This window comes from Trachinotus anak, unplaced genomic scaffold, assembly GCF_046630095.1.
Source record: "Trachinotus anak isolate AG129_WGS33_773 ecotype Australia unplaced genomic scaffold, CSIRO_AGI_Tana_v1 ptg000015l, whole genome shotgun sequence".
Taxonomy (NCBI): domain Eukaryota; kingdom Metazoa; phylum Chordata; class Actinopteri; order Carangiformes; family Carangidae; genus Trachinotus; species Trachinotus anak.
Window position 1 is genome coordinate 12,963,865 of NW_027273866.1, and position 17,357 is coordinate 12,981,221.

General features: G+C 42.9%; 1 long non-coding RNA gene across 1 annotated transcript in view; it reads right to left on the bottom strand.

Annotated features, from left to right (window-relative positions):
* LOC139633294 (uncharacterized) overlaps positions 1 to 17,357 on the bottom strand; it is a 49,724-nt gene that overhangs the window by 2,961 nt on the left and 29,406 nt on the right. Inside the window, exon 2 of the long non-coding RNA XR_011693724.1 lies at positions 9,284 to 9,313. This is a non-coding gene — a long non-coding RNA (uncharacterized lncRNA). The remainder of the gene's footprint in view (positions 1 to 9,283; positions 9,314 to 17,357) is intronic.

A 17,357-nucleotide genomic window follows, 5' to 3' on the forward strand; every position in this document is an offset into this window, starting at 1 on the left:
GACGTGTTTGAAAGATCAACTACACCCTCGCACCCTTTTTTTCTACTGAAGTTTCCGCTTTCCACAGAAAGCTGCCTCCTCTGATCAACACGAGCTTGTATCTGCTTGCTTGAATTTGAAAGTTCAGTCAGCTGAATCCTCTGGCCCCTCCCTAACCACAACAACAGAGCCAAGACTCGGAGCTCTATTACTTCTGCTGACAGCACAGTGGAGCTGCAACATGAGGGTCCACACAGTGACTTCTCGTGACTGTCAGGAGAGTCTGAGAGGAGCATCTCATGGCTCTACATCTCTGTCCCAGCTACACTGAGCGCTGGTCAGTCTGTCTCCCACATGTCCCTACGCGTCACCCGCTGCGTAGCCCCGAGGCCTCCTACAGTCACTGCTAGCTCCTTCTTCTACAGTGTTTAATGTGATGGGAGAAGAGGGTCCGTGGAGGTCAGTCCGACCGGTCTCGACCAAGCAGCAACCTCGGGGCTGAAAAATGACACAGACAAGCTGAAAGCAGCAGTTCCTCTAATGACCACCAGAGTCAGTTCTCATAGACTCTCATGTTATAACGTCCAGCTTCACAGCAGAAATAAACATGTTTGCAGCCTGGTACAAAAACAGTTTTGGTCTCTAGAGCTAATTTCCTCCTTCATGACAACTGTTCAGGGGTGAATTTATATAACTTACTTGTTTAAATTAAATTATGGCTTAAAGTTGATGGATTCCCATAGACCAACATGCACTGAAGCTACGTCCATCTTCATTTACAGCCTATGGTCTCAACTGACTTGAGACTGAATTTACAGCTGCCGCCGCTGACTTTGGCTTGAATTGGTTATAGCTGACTTGTCGCGAATGACTTGAGCCTTGACTTGTGCTAAACTGCCATCAAACAGCTCCGTGTAGCACCACAGGCGGATGCTGGGGCCAGAGACTCAAACATTTATTGGCGGACACTCTCATGGTCTCATCTGTGATCCACCACTACTCATCATATTTTAATCTTTTTTTTAAATTTCCTTTCCATGTTTCAAAAGTTTGTCTCACTCTTTTCTGTGTTTCTCAGTGTTGATTTTTTATTTTTTATTTTTTCTTCTGGTGTTAAGTGTTTTTTAGAGAATCCCTTGAGGTTTCATCGTCTCACCTTCACAGTTTGTATTTACTCTTTCCTCCGTGTAGGACTGAACTCAGCCTGAACTTTTCATGACAGACAACAGTCTGTTCGTGACACGACACCATCCACCATCACGACAAAGCTTGTGATCCGACGAGACGCTTCACTGGTGCAGCTGGATCATTTATCACTGCTACAATATTACAGTTTTCTAATGCTATTGTTTTCAGATGTATCAGGTGTCTCTGAGTGTGTGCGAGGAGATTCTGGAGTAAGGTGAGTCACTCATTAGAGTGGGAGGAAATCTGAAACTGAGGTGGCGCTTACGTCAGATGATGGAGTCTTTACACGCTATGAATTTTCTTCTCAGAGCAAACAATGCCTTAAAAGCTCAGAGTGTTAACAGGATTATTGTCTGAGCCAAGAGAGCAAGTCTGATCTTTCTCTGACTGTCAGATGTGTACAGTACTTTCTGATTACTGCATCTTTTTACACAAGTTTTTGTTTATTTGAAAAATGACACTTTCCAATACTTTTTGTATTTATGTCTTCACGTGAGACTAATTTCCTCACTGTACAAGTTACAAAAAGTACGAGCATTAAGGAGCTATTTCATATCTATGTTTTTTTAAGAAGTTAAAATTTACATGGGTTGTAACTGAATTAATGAAATTCACCGGCTTTGTTCCAGACCTGACAAATCATTTGTAAAGCAGGACAGTTTTGGTGAAAAGATGTATAAAAATAAAAGATATATATATATATATACATACATACATACATACCTATACACACACACACACACACACACACACACACATATATATATACACACACACAGACACACACACACTAACACACTGTATATATAAATGTTTTTAAATTTTCAAAACAAAATGATCCTTCATTGTTTTTGGCCTATCACTGCCATTGACAGGAACTTTTATTTGTCGCCGGCTTGTTGCTTGTTTGCTGTCTCAGTCAGATTGTGCACTAAAAGATCACATCCAAGGCAAAAACTGCAGCATCAAAATAAATAGCTGGTTAGCAACAGGAAGGATTAAAAGGAAAGAGAGTCAAGAGGCAGATAATGAATCCACCATTGAGCTCTCCCCGTCAAACGAAAAAGAAAAACAGCTTCCTCTGCTTTCAGTTCAGTCCTGAACGTTGATTGTTATCATTAAAATAAAAAGTGCTCTGAGGACGTTTTATCTGGCCTCCGAATTCTTAATGGGTCGGATGTGGGCCGCCAACATTTTTGAGACTTTCAAGTGTTTCATGAGTTGGGAAAGGTTGGTAACCACCGTTTTAGATCAAACACTCAGGAATAATAAGTTTGGAAGAGACGACATGAAAAGCCTGTGGTTAAACGCACTCAGCAGCTTCTGTGAAGATAATGTCAGCGGCACAGAGACGACTGATTACAGCAAAACAAAACAAGTTCTGCTTCATTAGCTAGAAATTCTACCTGATCATTAACACACACGGCTTTTATACAGCACCAAATCTCATTACTAGACAAACAAGGGGATTGGCTAATTATATAAACTGAACCATTTAGAGAAGTAACTACTGTCTAACATTATTTCTCTACTTAGCAGATGTTTTTAAGACTGACAGGAGGAGCTGCACCTTTTAAACCAGCAGTCAGTGTCAGGTTCTTGTCCCAGGTGGTTGACGTCTCATTTTGGGCTGAACTCTCCACATTTACGTCTGCTCTGTCAGTGTGAGGCTGCAGCTTTTAGAAGGATTACTGCGCTCCCTGAAAAACTGGAAAATTTATGGAAAATGATTTATGTTCCCAAAGTCCTGGAAAAGTTCTGCAAGTTGAATGATTTTTTTTTTCTCTCAGGTGTTACATTTTCGATGTTCAGGTCTGTTTAAAAAGTTGTGTGAATGTAAATGTGTCGACCAGAGTGTGAGCTGAAGGTACAACAATTCTTTCAAAATAATGGTACATAATTAAAATAAGTATTTCTACTATTCAACACCTAATGGAGATCTAGGATGACTGAGTCTGACTGAATGAAAAGCATTAAAGCTGTGATCTTCTAACACTTCCTACCCTTTACTTGTCGCCTCGGCAAACTCAAGAGTCAAACTGTTTAAGGACACTTGTTTTAAAACGAAGAAAAAGAAGAAATCCCAGGATTCGATGACCATGACCGGCTTATTTGAAGTGCAGCTAAATTAGTCCTATTAACAGATTATTAGACGGCGTGAAAATGTCATGAGTAAGCCTCGAGTCGTCTCGGGGAATTACCATCCCTTCGTACCCGCTAACGTCTGAACTGGGCTTGAAACTGAACGCCACCTCGGGCCCTCTGGAACACAAAGATTTGAGAAAACTATTAAATTACACTCTGTGTGACCCTCCAACAGTGCCACCCCTCTGTCACCCCCCCCCCCCCCCCCCCCCCCCCCCCCACCCTCTTTCAGGTTGACTTTTCTCCTAACGCGGCCCGGAAAATAATTTCATGGTTTATGATGCTATGTAATTGTGCTGTCAGGTCAGCTTTTTAAGGCCCCCTCTCAGTTTTCCACCCACCCCTTCTCGCCTGCTTGCTCTTCACTCCCCAGGGGCCGACTGTACCTATGCAGCTTTTCAGTATTTGCCGCCAGCCCCTCCCCTCCCCCACACACTTAAAAGTTTTACTGAAACTTAATCTTCCTCCGACACCAAACTTTCACTGTAACCTTTACAATGCAGCTGAGGGAGGAGGAGTAAAGTTGGCTGTTTAGTTTTGCAGTGTTTGTGACCTCGCTGCCCTTCCTCAGTCAGAGAGCTACAGGCGAGAGCAGACGATTCCTCCTGCCTGTGAAAAATGTCCTTAACGTCAGTTGATTAAGCAGGTTTTTTTTTTCTCCTCAAGCTGAGCCAGATTTTTTTTTTTTTTGTTTCTTTTGGCTTCAAGCGTGACTCTGAGGAAACAAACTCAGGATTTAAAAAGAGAAGCGAACCCCTCTCCTCTTCCTCCTTCCTTTAACTTCCTCTCTTCTTCTCCTTTTTCCTGTTTCCACTACTACAAAGCAAGAAGTACAAGAAGTTTTTTCCCCGAGGGTGTTTTTTTTTTTCTTGTCTCTTTCTTTCTCTTCATCTGTTAACCTTCATGTGACTGTGTCCTTCTATCCACCCAACTTTCACTTTCTTCTCCTTCCTTGTTTTTGTTAACTTTCTTTTCTCTGCTGCTTCCCCCTCTAATCCTCACCTGCTCTGATCTGTCTTTTTAATGCTCGGCCACGTCACAAAGCAGCCAAGTGAAATGAAATGTGTGTGTTTGTGAAACAGGTGGAGGTATAAGTTTGGTGGTGTAGTGACCACTCGCAGGGCTGGTCTGTGAAAAGCTAAATTTAATGACTGACGTGTTATCTGACTGCTCGAATCGTCATGGTGACTGATTGTAACTATGATTTAACAGAGGGTTGTCTGAGTGGACGTTCAAAATGTCAGACAGAGTCACAGTTTCCCATGACATGGGCTTATTACTAATTGATACAAGCTTTTCCAAAATGTTTATGTTACACAGTTGGGTAAAAGGTGTTATGATAAAGTGATGCAGGGATGAAGGCCTCTCTTTTGGATTACTGCAGAAAATAAACTCACAAACAACAGTTAATGATAATGCTTAATACAATCACTAGAAGTAAAAAGCTAATGTAAGGCTATCAATGAACTACACAATGGTCATATGACTTCATCACCACTGCTAAATTTCCAATTTCCAATTTTGATTTAGCTCTGAGCTCTTCTACAGAAGCCTTTCCTCTGACAAAGTTAGTAACAGATTGTTAGAGCACGAGTATAAACACGAGGCTGTAAAGGTGGATCGGTGAGTCGATCAGTTTTCATGTTCAGACTGATGAAAACCTCTAGACACTTGTTAGTAACCAGCCTTGTTTAATAGCCGTAAAGCCTTCAATCATGACTAAGGTATTTACTGACGCATTTTATGTCGTAAAATAAAAATGATAAAACAGACCTTATTTCAGCCATGTGACCAAAAAACCCAGAGACTTCAGGACGAGGGAACAGGAGGCACAGAAATGTTAACTAATTTCTTAGTTTTAGGACTTATTCCTGCAGCGCTCTGTTCATACTGATAAATCAGATTCTAACAAAGTGAAATTCAGTTGGTTTACTGCAGCTACTAAGCTAGTGGAGCTGGTTGCATGCTGGTCCAAAGGTCATGCTTTTGATTCAGTATCTGAGGTGGAACAGATCAATCAGAAAATGCAGACATGTTCCTAACTTTGAGGAATGTATATCAGGAAGTATGAACCAGTCAGAACCAGCATCTTTTACTTGTATTTACCACAGTGAGCAATAGCAGCAGCGAGTTACGAGACAAAACCAGAAATGGAACCAGTGAGAAAAGAGGCGAGCTGTTAAAGGTCAACAGAAGAGCTAACGACAGTTACCAAGCTCGTTAGTTCAGCTGCTAATGAGACAATAAGTCCAGGGAGTTTATTCAAAACCATCTGTACCATTCAGCACTGACTCTATTTCTCTTGGCGGAGCAGTTTATTCTCCCGACAGAGCTGGTTAAAGAAAAGCTGAGAGTGCAACACAGCTAAATGCAGTGAGCTCCGGCTGCAGCACCTCAAAGGTCAACGCTGTCCGAGTGACTGGTTGTTTTTAATGTTGGTGTGACGATGCCTTTATATCTCTCTCTCCTGTCCTAACATCCCCCTGTCATTTGTTTTCCTACGTCGTCCTTCATGTTCTCTTTCTCTTCATAAATATCCACCACTCACCACACCCACTGTTTTCCATCCCTCCTTTCTTATCTGTCCCCGTTCTCTCTTCTATATTTTTCTCCTCTGCCTTCATCCATCTCTTTCCTAACATCCCTCCATCCTTAACTCTTCTCCTGATGTCCCATCACTCCCTCTCCTCCCCCTCTATCTCTTTCTCTCCCCCTTTTTAGTTCCTCTCCTCTGCCTCCTCCCTCTGACAGCTGCAGTTTAGCCACCATGCTAACTTCTCCCTGGAGGCTGTGTGTGTCTCTGTTTGTTGGTGTATGTGTTTGACTCAAAGGCACCTTTGCTGGGTGAGCCAACCTCCCTCACACAGATCTGTGCTTATATACCTGTGAGGACCTTCGCTGACATAATGCATCCCCTAGTCCTTAACCCTTAATTATCATAACAACAGGCCTAACCCTGACCTAAGCCTCAGTTCCAACCTAATTCTAACTTTACCCCTAAGACCGAGATCTTAACCCTCAGACAGCTGTTTGAAGAAGAGAGGCCTGATAATATGTCCTTACTTTCCAAAACTATCATTGCCTTTCACAATTTTCCTCCCATTGTTATAAATGTCTTAACTTTTCCTGAGGTTTTTTCTTTCTGAAGCTTTTCTTGATTTTCAATCCAATTCAGTCCTTATTTGCCAAAACCGTCATAACGTTTTAAACTGTTCTTGCTTTTCATAAGTCTCCTTGTCCTTCAAATGGTTTGTCATTTCAAAACTGTCCTCACATTAAAAAAAAACAAGTTTGTCCTCCGAATTTAAAAATTGTTAAAAATTTTAAATTTTCTTCTCTTCTTTCTCCCTTCATTGCAATGTCTTATTTAAATTAAGTTGTTGCTTTGCACTGTCCAAAGTTTTCTTTTCAAAATTAAATGGTTTTTCTGTTGTCCTCACTTTTTTAAATGTCCTCACGTCCCAAAACCTTCGTTACTTTCCAAAACCGACCTTCCTTTCTGAAAATGCACTCACATTTTAAATATATCTTATAACTCTAAAACTGTCAATAACGTCCTTATTTTCCAAAAGTGTCCTTGCTGTTTAGAGACGTCTCTTTTCAAAAAATGTCTCACTCTCGAGGTGTAAAAGTGAAACTGGTCCTCACAAAGACAGAAGTACAGGGACACACACGTGCGCTCTTCTCTTCCCAGGCCTGGACCAGGATGCTGCCTCGGTTTGTTGCCAGAGCCATTTTCTTAATAATCCCCCCCCGCCTGCCCTCAAACTCGCCCCCCTCCCTCCCTCCTCCCCTCTTCCTTCTCCGCACTGCGTTTTCCTGCATCAGCATATCAAGCTCACCCTGCCCTGATCCACATCCCGCCCCAAACACCACAGCCCCCTCCTGGTTTCCTTCCTAACCCCAATTATTTCCCGGGACTTTACCTTAGAGGGATTCATTCACCCCCGCACTCTCTTTTGTAGTCAGGCTCCTCACTAACCTTCCCTCCGCCGCGGGCGATGGCGTCCATTGTGTAATAAATACATGGAGGTATTCATGTTGCCCTCAGTGCCTGTTTTCTCTGCCATCATCAGCATGAATGCTCCTGACAGGTAGCTTAAGGGGGGGTTGTTGAGGTATTCCTACCCTGCACGTACAGAATGTGTAATGATGGTCCGGTGGGAGCTTCTGAAGGACGGAGCAGCCACCAGGTTTAAAAGTGGGAAAGTTTTAAAGCAAATCATCATCCTCTTTCTTTTTTACTGCAGATACCTAGAGTCCTGTCTCCACTAACATTAGTCAGACTACGTCCAAACTAATCTGACTGAATCTGGAGGCCTGTATGTTTCTGCCCTTTAACAGTCTTCAGAACAGACATGACATTAAGGGTTTTTCCTGATGTCTGAAATGAACCGGGCGTACGACTGAAGGTTAAAGTAGGAACCCTTGCGTTGCTTCTCATTTAAATCAATTAGGCTTTGTTTCTATTCGTCAGGTGTGATGAAAGCGTCACCATGTTTAAAGCAGTAAAGTTGGAGTGATGCCTCTCATTTACCTGAGTTCGGCTCTAAATCCGGCTATAATAAGTCCTTCTGAAAAAGCTGAAGTTTTATAAATATACACACTGTAAAAAGCAGGTCTAGACTGGATGTCTATCAGGCCTCTATCAGAATGCAGAACCGTTACAATAACATTACACTTCTGGTGCATTGCAAAACTTTTTTACAAGTCTCCCAGAGGTCAGGGGAAGGTCAGTCAGGGTTCCTGAAGCTTTAAATGGAGCTTTTATGAAATGAAAGAGGTTCTGTCTAAATCCAAGTCAAGCCTCAAATTCTTGTTTTGTCCAAAGCAGTATTTCATTTTGCTCCGTCCTTTCACTAAGTGTTTTTTTAATCTATTTTCTTTAGATTAAATTCTCCCCCAACAGGCCGGATGCTTCTGCATTTACGGAAAGCGACAGTGAGTTACGGCTGCTGAGAGGAGCAGTTTGGAAAGTTACAGTTTGGCTGTGGTTTCCGCCAGTTAAGATGCTATTGAGAGACTCAAGCAAGAGTCACAAATTGTGTGTGACAAAATGTCAGTTTGGCAGTTGTATCCGAGCGAGAATAGGCCACTGCCACCACCGCAGCACTTATAAAAAATAGACGCATAAAGTGGAACTGGCCCTGGCCGCTGCAGACGACGTTTGCATCCTCTCAGAAATGGAGCTGGGAAAATGCCACAGCGTGACACTGAAAAACCCTCTCATGCTCACTGCTGAGTGCTACAGAGAGAGAGTGCTGAACCAAATCAGTCTGAACAGCGGAGAAAATGAAGAAATTAGTCTTGGCTGTGGAGCCGTCCAGCCTCTTGGCTCCACAGCTGAGCTGAATCTGCCGCCGCGGAGCGCTGAGCTCCTGTCGTCCCCTGGTTCCCAAACATAAATCCTCGACGTTTTCTGGCTCAGGGCATGACTCTGTAAACACGCTGAGGAGGAGCAGGAGCCTCCAAATTGTTTCTCTGCGGCCACAGAAGAGTTTGGTGCTCGACTCGGAGCTCTGTCCTGATGTATGGTCCCATCTCTGTAATTTAATTCATTAAGGAATAACTGAACCCCCATCTGTGGAGACGACTCCCCTGACAGCCATCACACACACACACACGTATAGCTGACACATGAACATATTTGCCTGTGCAGATGCAGAAGTGTTAATCTTTCCAGCAACCTGACTCATACACACACGAATGGACTTACACACGTCTTGTATGTGCATGACTCCGACATCATGCACACACTCGAGACAAATCTAACATTAGTGAGTCATGATGAAACAAGATTAGATCAAAACCCAGTATATGTCTGGTCCACCAGTTCTCAAATCCTGTTTGTACAACCACGACGTCGTCGGACAAAATCACCACACACATCAGTTAATATGTGAGGGAACATTTCAACCAATCAGAGCTCACTGAGTTTGTTACTGGAGGAATATTAAAAATGCAAACTCACCAAAGGGAGGGAGGTGGAGTCTGCATCAACCTGCCAGGGGGAACATAAGAAGAGGTCAGATGGGTGTGCAGTAACATGTACAGGTGATTTCTGTTCTTACACACACACAGCTCATTTTATGTCAAACACAGCTCATAATGTGAGTGAAGGAATCTCTGTGCATCAGCCAATCAGCTGCAGATGAGATCTGCAGCACGTGGTTATAGTTAAAGCTTTTAATAAAATGCAGCAACCAATGTTTGGACATGAAGCGTGTCTTAAAAAGCACATGCTCCAGATCTAATTTTGGCAGATCACTGATCAGAATTTCATCCTTGCTCACTGGATGGATGCAAAGAAAAAATTTTCACAACAACAAATCTGACAAGATTTTTGATGCCAGCTTTCAGTATCTAAAAGTTCTTGGAGACACATTTTTGTGTGATACCCAAGGTTAAGATTAAAAATTCCAGTTGTTACTGACAAATGATCCAAGAAGGGTAAACGCCACTAAACATGGAGCCAGGCGGGAAAATCAAAGTCAAGTTCATTCTGGTGACTGACAGCTAATTACACTTCACTTTACTGAGTCTTATGGGTTTATTTAGTTATGAGAAAGGGGTCATGAAAAAAAAACCTGTGGTAATGAGCACGGATAATAAATAATGATGGACAGATAGAAACAGACTGAGACAAGGCTTCCTGTCTGAATAAACCACATGAGAGTTTACATTAGGGCTCAACAACTAATTGCAGGAGATGTAATTTTTTTTTTTAAAGGTGAAATAATTGCAGCATGGTTTTTTTTTCTGCATATTGTTCAACCCATGGACTGAGATGCACCTTTTTAAACCACAGCAGCTTTCAGACCTGCTTCAACAGACCGAAGCAAACAGGCAACACCAGCAGCATTAGAGGGTGTTCATGCATCAGTCTCCCCGAGCTGCATATTTAATCTTCAGTCCTCTCAGGCAAAGCTCGGCTGCATGCAGGGTCGAAGTCACTCGTCACACTGTGGTTTGTGTTTGTCCCTCTCCCTCCTTAACTCTTCCTCATTTCTTCTTCTTCATGTCCTCATTTTACTTCTTGTTAACCACTGTGTTGTGTCTTACACAGATTTAAATCCAATGGGGCAAATTTTTTTTCCTTTATTTTTTATTTTATCTGTTGAATGGTTACACACACACACACGCGTGGAGCACAGAAGTACACTGAATCTGGATTTATCTGGATATGAGTGTAAACACATTCAGACCTCACATCCAAAGAGCAGCAGGACATTGACACATGTGACAGCAGCAGATTTACAGTGAAGCCCTGATTTGGGGGGGCAGGGGGGCAGGGCAGAGCAGTATGAAGCAAGTCCCCTGTTGTGTTCGTTTATAGCAACTGTGAAAATGTGTGTGTGTGTGTGTGTGTGTGTTGGCCCTGTCATGTTGCTTTGGAGCAGGTGTGTGTCTGCATCTGTATGAGTGTGTGTTCCCTCTTTTGTGGTGTCACATAAGAGGGTTAGGAGTGGTGTGTGTGTGTGTGTGTGTGTGTGTGTGTGTGTGTGTGTGTGTGTGTGTGTGTGTGTGTGCGCGTGTGTGTGTGCGTGTGTGTGTGTGTGTGCACCTTCTCTGTTGTTTTGTTCCATTGCAGCCCTGTAATTACCTTGAGTCAGATCTGCTTCTGTAACACAGGTGGGAGACACAGAATTTAATTACAGAGTGGGAGCCGTGCTGCAGCCCACCTGCATGTGTGTGCGCAAGTGTGAGTCTGCACGGATACGTGTGTGTGTGTGTGTGTTTGCACCTGTGTGTGGATTTGTCCTTTTTGTGTATATGTATCTTTGTGTTTGTGTGTTTGTTTGTACGAGCTGTGTGCTTAAGTTAGAAATTTTGTTTATGCAGTTATTTCTGACAGAGGAACATGCGTGTAGGTGTGTGTGTGTGTGTGTGTGTGTGTGCGTGAGATAATGATAGGGGTGGGTGAGCGAGCCTGAGTGAGATTGAAAGAGACGGAGGGAGATAAAGGGAGGGAGAGAGGGTCTGACTGCAGAGCAGGTTGAACACCTGGTGCCTGATCAGAGGCAACACGATGGAGATTAAAAAGAGCACGAGGGGAATTTCTCCTCTCCTCAGTTTGGCCTTTGGTTGTGATCAGACGGCAGCTTCGTCCTTCTGCTCTGACACATGTCTCAGCTGTGAGCGTCAGCTTCAAGGCGTGCTTCATCATCCTTGTTGCTAAGCAACTCAAAGTTTGACAACATCTTGGAAGCTATCTAATTAGCTTTGGAGGGCTCACAGATGTGCTCTCCAGTAGAGACGCTGGATGGGTCTGTGTGTTGTGGTCATGTCTGTTGCTGGGCCCAGCAGCAACACGTCAACATCAAACCTGCGTCTGCTTCAGGTGTTTCCAACTCCACTGCTAACTTTTTGCCAAACAATGATGTAATGTGATACAGCAGAAGTTCAGCTCAGCTGTTCTGGATCACCCTGTTGCATTGTTGACTACGTTGCTAAGAGACAAGCCCTCCGGCTCATTGGATCATACATGGGAGCGAGTCTGTGATTCTCCTCATACAGTAGCTTGGGTCCTTAGTCAACTTTAACTGCAACAAATCAGCACTGATGTTCCCTGATGAAGTTAATGCTCTTCATTGTCAAATAAATCCTCATTATCAAAGACAGCCACTCAGAACCTGTCAGAGCCACAACGTGTCCTGCCTGAACAAAATGTAACTAACTGCAGCACATGAGAAAGTTTGTGCAAAATTGTGCAAAAGTGCAAAAACACTAATGTGAAGTCCACAAAGAGCAACAATGGCAAGATGAGCTGATATCACTGAGCCTGACGCTCTGCACACAGCTGGAAAAATAATCATTTTTAAAGTGAAAGTACAAATACAACACTGAACTGTGAAGGCCACAGTTTGCTTCAAACTCAGTGCAGTGTTGGGAACCACCGTAGCTGCAGATCATCAGGGACGGACTGTGCCAAACAGTTTTTTATAAATTTCAGAAACAGACATTCCAACCATCACTTTCTGCAGCAGTTGGTTTTGGTACAAATGCTCATTTTCCAGTATCAACACAATCAGTTCTGTCACTTTTAACATCAACAACCAAACACAGCACCATCAACACCTCCTCATTTTTTACGATTCATCATGTCTCGTTTTTTTTGCCTTTGAACAAACCACCCTGTGCAACATGTCGTCTACTTTTTCACTTCAAACATCCTCCGACTGTTGCCTCTAGTTTACTTGGCTTTTCTAACAAACACACTTCTGAAGCTGTCAGCCAACCAGGGCCCTGTTTCACTAAACATAATGTACAGTCACTGTTTACACAGATTGCACATGGTGGCACTGTCATGTTTCACCAATTACAGATCAATTTGCAGGTCCTACAGGGCTCTCACTTACTGAATGCACAGATCATAAGAATTGTATTTGATCTGATCAGTGAAAAGTGTCTAAATAAGCAAAAGTAAAGGATCTGATTTGGTGAAACAGGCTCCTGAACATCTACGTCTACAAACCACATGCTGTTTCACTGTTTCACACACATTCATAAATGATATTCTAACTATAAGACATCACAGTTTCCCCAATTTCAGCTACTAAAACAAGTCATCTGTTCATTTCTTTCTCTCAGTGCCCATTTACTTCCTCGGGACAATATATTACAGATTTAGCTTTGTGTCTTGTTCCTCAGAGACCAAAGCACTGAGCCAGGGGCAGTAAATATGAGCTCCACTGTACAGTAATGCAGAGGGACAATTTTACAAAGAAGATTATTGAATCTTTAAACATTCACATTCACAGTCTGTGAAACTTTTATTTTCTCAACCAAGGATTTAATGCACCAATTACTTTTATCATCCTTATCTCATTTTGGAACAAACTGCTCATATTTTTCACGACAGGCTTCTTTGTTTTACCTTTCAAAGTCCTCTCTGCCGGCCAAACTCACTCTGAGCTTCACTCACCAGCAGCTTCCCTCTGCTGCTGCATTACTGCCAACCTCCTGGCCTGGAAACGCTGCCAGTACACTGTGGCCCATTATCTCTCCACTGGTCAGTGGTGTCTCCAGTTCAGGGAGGAGTCACTCATACATGCACAGCCACAATCAGCACAGAGCCCAGGTGCTGAATACTAATAATGACATTTTTATAGTTTACAGAGACAAAGGGCACAGGAAAGTTTTACCTCATTTATTTTCCTCACTTAGAGTTTATCAGCTGTGTGGGGCTTTGAACCAGCCACCTCACTGCAGCAGAGAGAGAGAGAGAGAGAGAGAGAGAGAGAAAACCGGCTGCTAAACGGAAACATAAGAGTTTCTAACCTGACAACTTTCCAGTCCAGACACTAACAGATTTACTGCAGACAGTCTCAGTGAAAACAGACTGACTTCCATGTTTTCAGACGTGTTGGCAGTGTGATCAGTGTAGTCACATTTATGGGATTATTTCATTCTCATCTCAGACGACAGAGCCACCGTTACCAGCTTCAGTCTTAATACGACTGAAGCTCCTGCAAATGTCCAGATCTGGAAACATTTAGCTCAGGCTTTGTACCCACTGGTGATAATAAATGGTGATAATAAACCACAGCTTATGTGTTCACACTGTATTAGAGAAAACACAGTGTTTAAACACACTGTTTTCATTATTCTCTGGATTTAACCTTTGTGGAACCAGAAGAAAAACACTGGCTTTAAAAACAGCTCTCACATTTTGATCTGACAAGGATCAATCTTCACTCAAAATATCAATAAAATATTGTGAGCTTCAGAAAGCACAATCTCATTTCTTCTGTTGTCCAGATGACAGCTTTACAACACACCTTCAACAAACTTATAAGTAAAAGAAAGACATTAATATTGCATATATAGCCCTGGTGAAGGTGGTACAGGTGGAGGTGGAGGTGTAAAGGTGGAGGTGTTCAGGTGATAGTGTCATCTCTAATGAAAATTATATTGGCAGAAAAAAGTCTTTAAAAAAGATCAAAGATGAATTAAATGTTCTTAGTACTCTTTAATATACACACCATCTAATTTTGTTGTTGCTTAGTTATTAGAGCTACGATCAACAACTCAATCATAAAAATGTGAAAAATTCTGTTTTCAGCCTTTTAAACATGTTTTTCTCTGTAAACTGAATATTTTGGGCTTGTTTTGAAGATGAATACTCTGGGATGAAATGGATATTTTCCATATTTTCTGACAATTAATCAAAAAATATTTTACAGATGGAAATATTGAAGTCTGGAAGGAAGCAGTGTACACAGTTGCAGTACTTATGCACTGAGGCCAGGAGGGGAGGTCGTACTCTTCTCCCTGACATCCTTATGTTTGCATTGTGCTCATACTGATTCTACATGTGTGACACAGGCTGTATTTCATCCTCTGCTGCTCAGTCTATGATCACAGGTGACAGAGTGTTACGCAGATGGAAGTTCATCGGAGAAGCTTTGGCTCATCGAGCTGCAGTGTGTCTGCCCAGAGTCGCTCAGCCTGGCCTGGCTGACTCCCCCCAACCATCCATTCAGTCTCCCTCCTCCTCCTCCCCCTCCCCCTCCTCCATCTCCCTGCTGCCCTGCTCTCTCCTCCATCACTCATGGCTGATGCTGTCAGTGGCGCCCTTGAGGACAAAGGTTAGAAAACCTCAGCGCCACACAGCTGTGTGTCTGCAGTTACTCTGGTTATCCACAAGTGCTGTATTGTTTTGTTATTTGATCAACATCTTTGTTGCTAAGCGCTAACTGCTGTTTCTGCCCCACATTTCCATGAGATCACAGTGTGGTTGAAACATATGCAGCGTGTTTTTCTTTGGATCTGACTGTTACTGCGACCAACACTGCTAATGCTAACGACCCCTTTTTTCACTTTAACAAAGCCAGTTTTTCTGCTGAAGAGACACTGGGGGAGATTATGGCGATGGTACTGTGATCAATAAAAGCAAGGGAGTTACTTGAACTGTGCACAAATAAAACCAACAGTCTAACGTTGATGGAAAGGCTGTATACTCCATAAAGTTTTAAAGACTAATAACTAGATCCCTCCAGTGATTCACAGCAGGATAATACACTAACAGGTGCCAAGGTTTCCTCCCACAGTCGACCTTCCAAGATGATCTGCTCATTAGTTGCAGGTAGATTCTGTGATGAATTAATCTGTTGGACAGGTAGAAATTCTGTTGTCACAGGATCACCAAAGCCATTAGGATTCAACCTCAGGGAATCATAAATGTCCACATCAAAGGTCATGGTAATCCATCACTGTCACTGTCACTGTCACAATACTTTACACTTTACCAAAGGTTGGGAACTACGGAATGACAAACATTACTGTCCACAGAGACTCTACACTCCTTAAAGTAACATATAATGGACCCTCATAGAAGCTGGATCACTAGTGTTTAAGTTTCAGAGGCTCAAACTGGGCATTTAATCAAACTGGGCAGCAACACACAATTATCTTCATGATTGATTAACATGCCAATAATTTTCATGATTAATTATCTCGTCAATAAAATGTCAGAAGATGGTGAGAGAATGACTCTCACATCGTCAGATATCTTCTTCTTGTGTCTGTGCAAAGGTCAAAAATCTCAACAACTGAACACACAAGAGCAGAAAATCCTCACACCAGAGAAGGTGGAACCACCAAATGAAAAATTAACAAACTGTTTTGTTGAAGTTATTGTTGCAGCTTAACACTGATCACTACCTGAATACAAACATACCCTAGTCTGTTGTGTCTAGTTTGGGCTGGTTTGCACACACGGATGCACATGTTGGAGCGTACACACAAACAGATTCATGTATGTGCACAAGAGCAGGCACAAATGCTCTCACCAGGTCCAATTGTTCTGTCTGTTCTGTCCTAATAGTCTCACGCACACAGACACACACAGACAAACTCAAGGACAAAAGCATACATGTCAGCTGTCTGGCCAGTTAGCCTCACGAGAAAGGAACAAGAAGTGGGAGTCTCCTTCTGTTTCAGCTTCCTGTCTCTGTCAGTCTGTCTTTACCCCCCTCCCTCCTCCACCTCCCCCCATCCTCTGCAGCTGCACATCCAGCTCCATTAGCTGCCTGTTTCCCTCTCGGCAGATAAATCACTCATCCCCGGGCGGCTGGCCGCTCCGCAGTGCCGCACGCTGCTGCTGCAGACTCCCTGTTTGCGTGGGAACAGTGTGTTGTGAGTTACATCCACATGACCTTGTTTTGACACTGCGGTGAATGGCTCGGTTGTTTTGACTCTGCGGCGAGCCTCATCACTCCACCTTCCACTTTCTGCATGGTTTGTTTCCCAGACAATGACCACAGAGGCTCAAGCACGCTACCGAACAGGATGCTGGGCTGCTGCGTCATCAATTAATGATCAGGGCTCTTCTACCTGAGTGTCTGGAGTGAGCTGCTATCAGGAGGCGGGGGGGCAGGAACAAGGGGCTTTTCAGGGTGCAGGCAAATCAGATTGTTTACAACACAACAGTGTCAGCGGTTTACTGGAAGGTCCGTGATAATTCACCTCTGGTGACAGCATGATGTCATCAGAGACCAACAGAGCTGTGGTTTAGAGGATGTTTAACCCTCATTAAGCCAGAGAGGAAGAGTTAAACACTTTGATGGCAGAATGCAACCAAACACAGGCTTATGACTGTTAGGTTGCTAGTTTGAATCCCCACATTCGGTGGTCAAATCTTACTGTGTCAGTTCAAAAAAACCAAAGTACTACACTCAACATGCAAACCTTGTAAGTACACTGCTGTGTACCACATCATATCTCAGTCACTTCAGTTTTCTTTTCTAAGATACCTAAAATGTTTCTTTAAGAAGGATCAGATCAGTTTTGAGTGATTGTGAAGCCTTATCAGCAGACAACAGTGTTCATATTGGACAGTCCTGCAAAATCATAAATGATGTTCATAAACAACATTTTTTAACAGTTTAAGTTTAAATTAGGGATGGACTGTGTGTCCAGTTAAAAAAACAGGGTGACATTAAATCTGTCACCCTTTACTTTTTGCTTCACTTCAGAAACTGCTCTGAACATTGGACGTACACTGTGAGGTGTGTTATCATCCAATATGAATGTAATTCCTA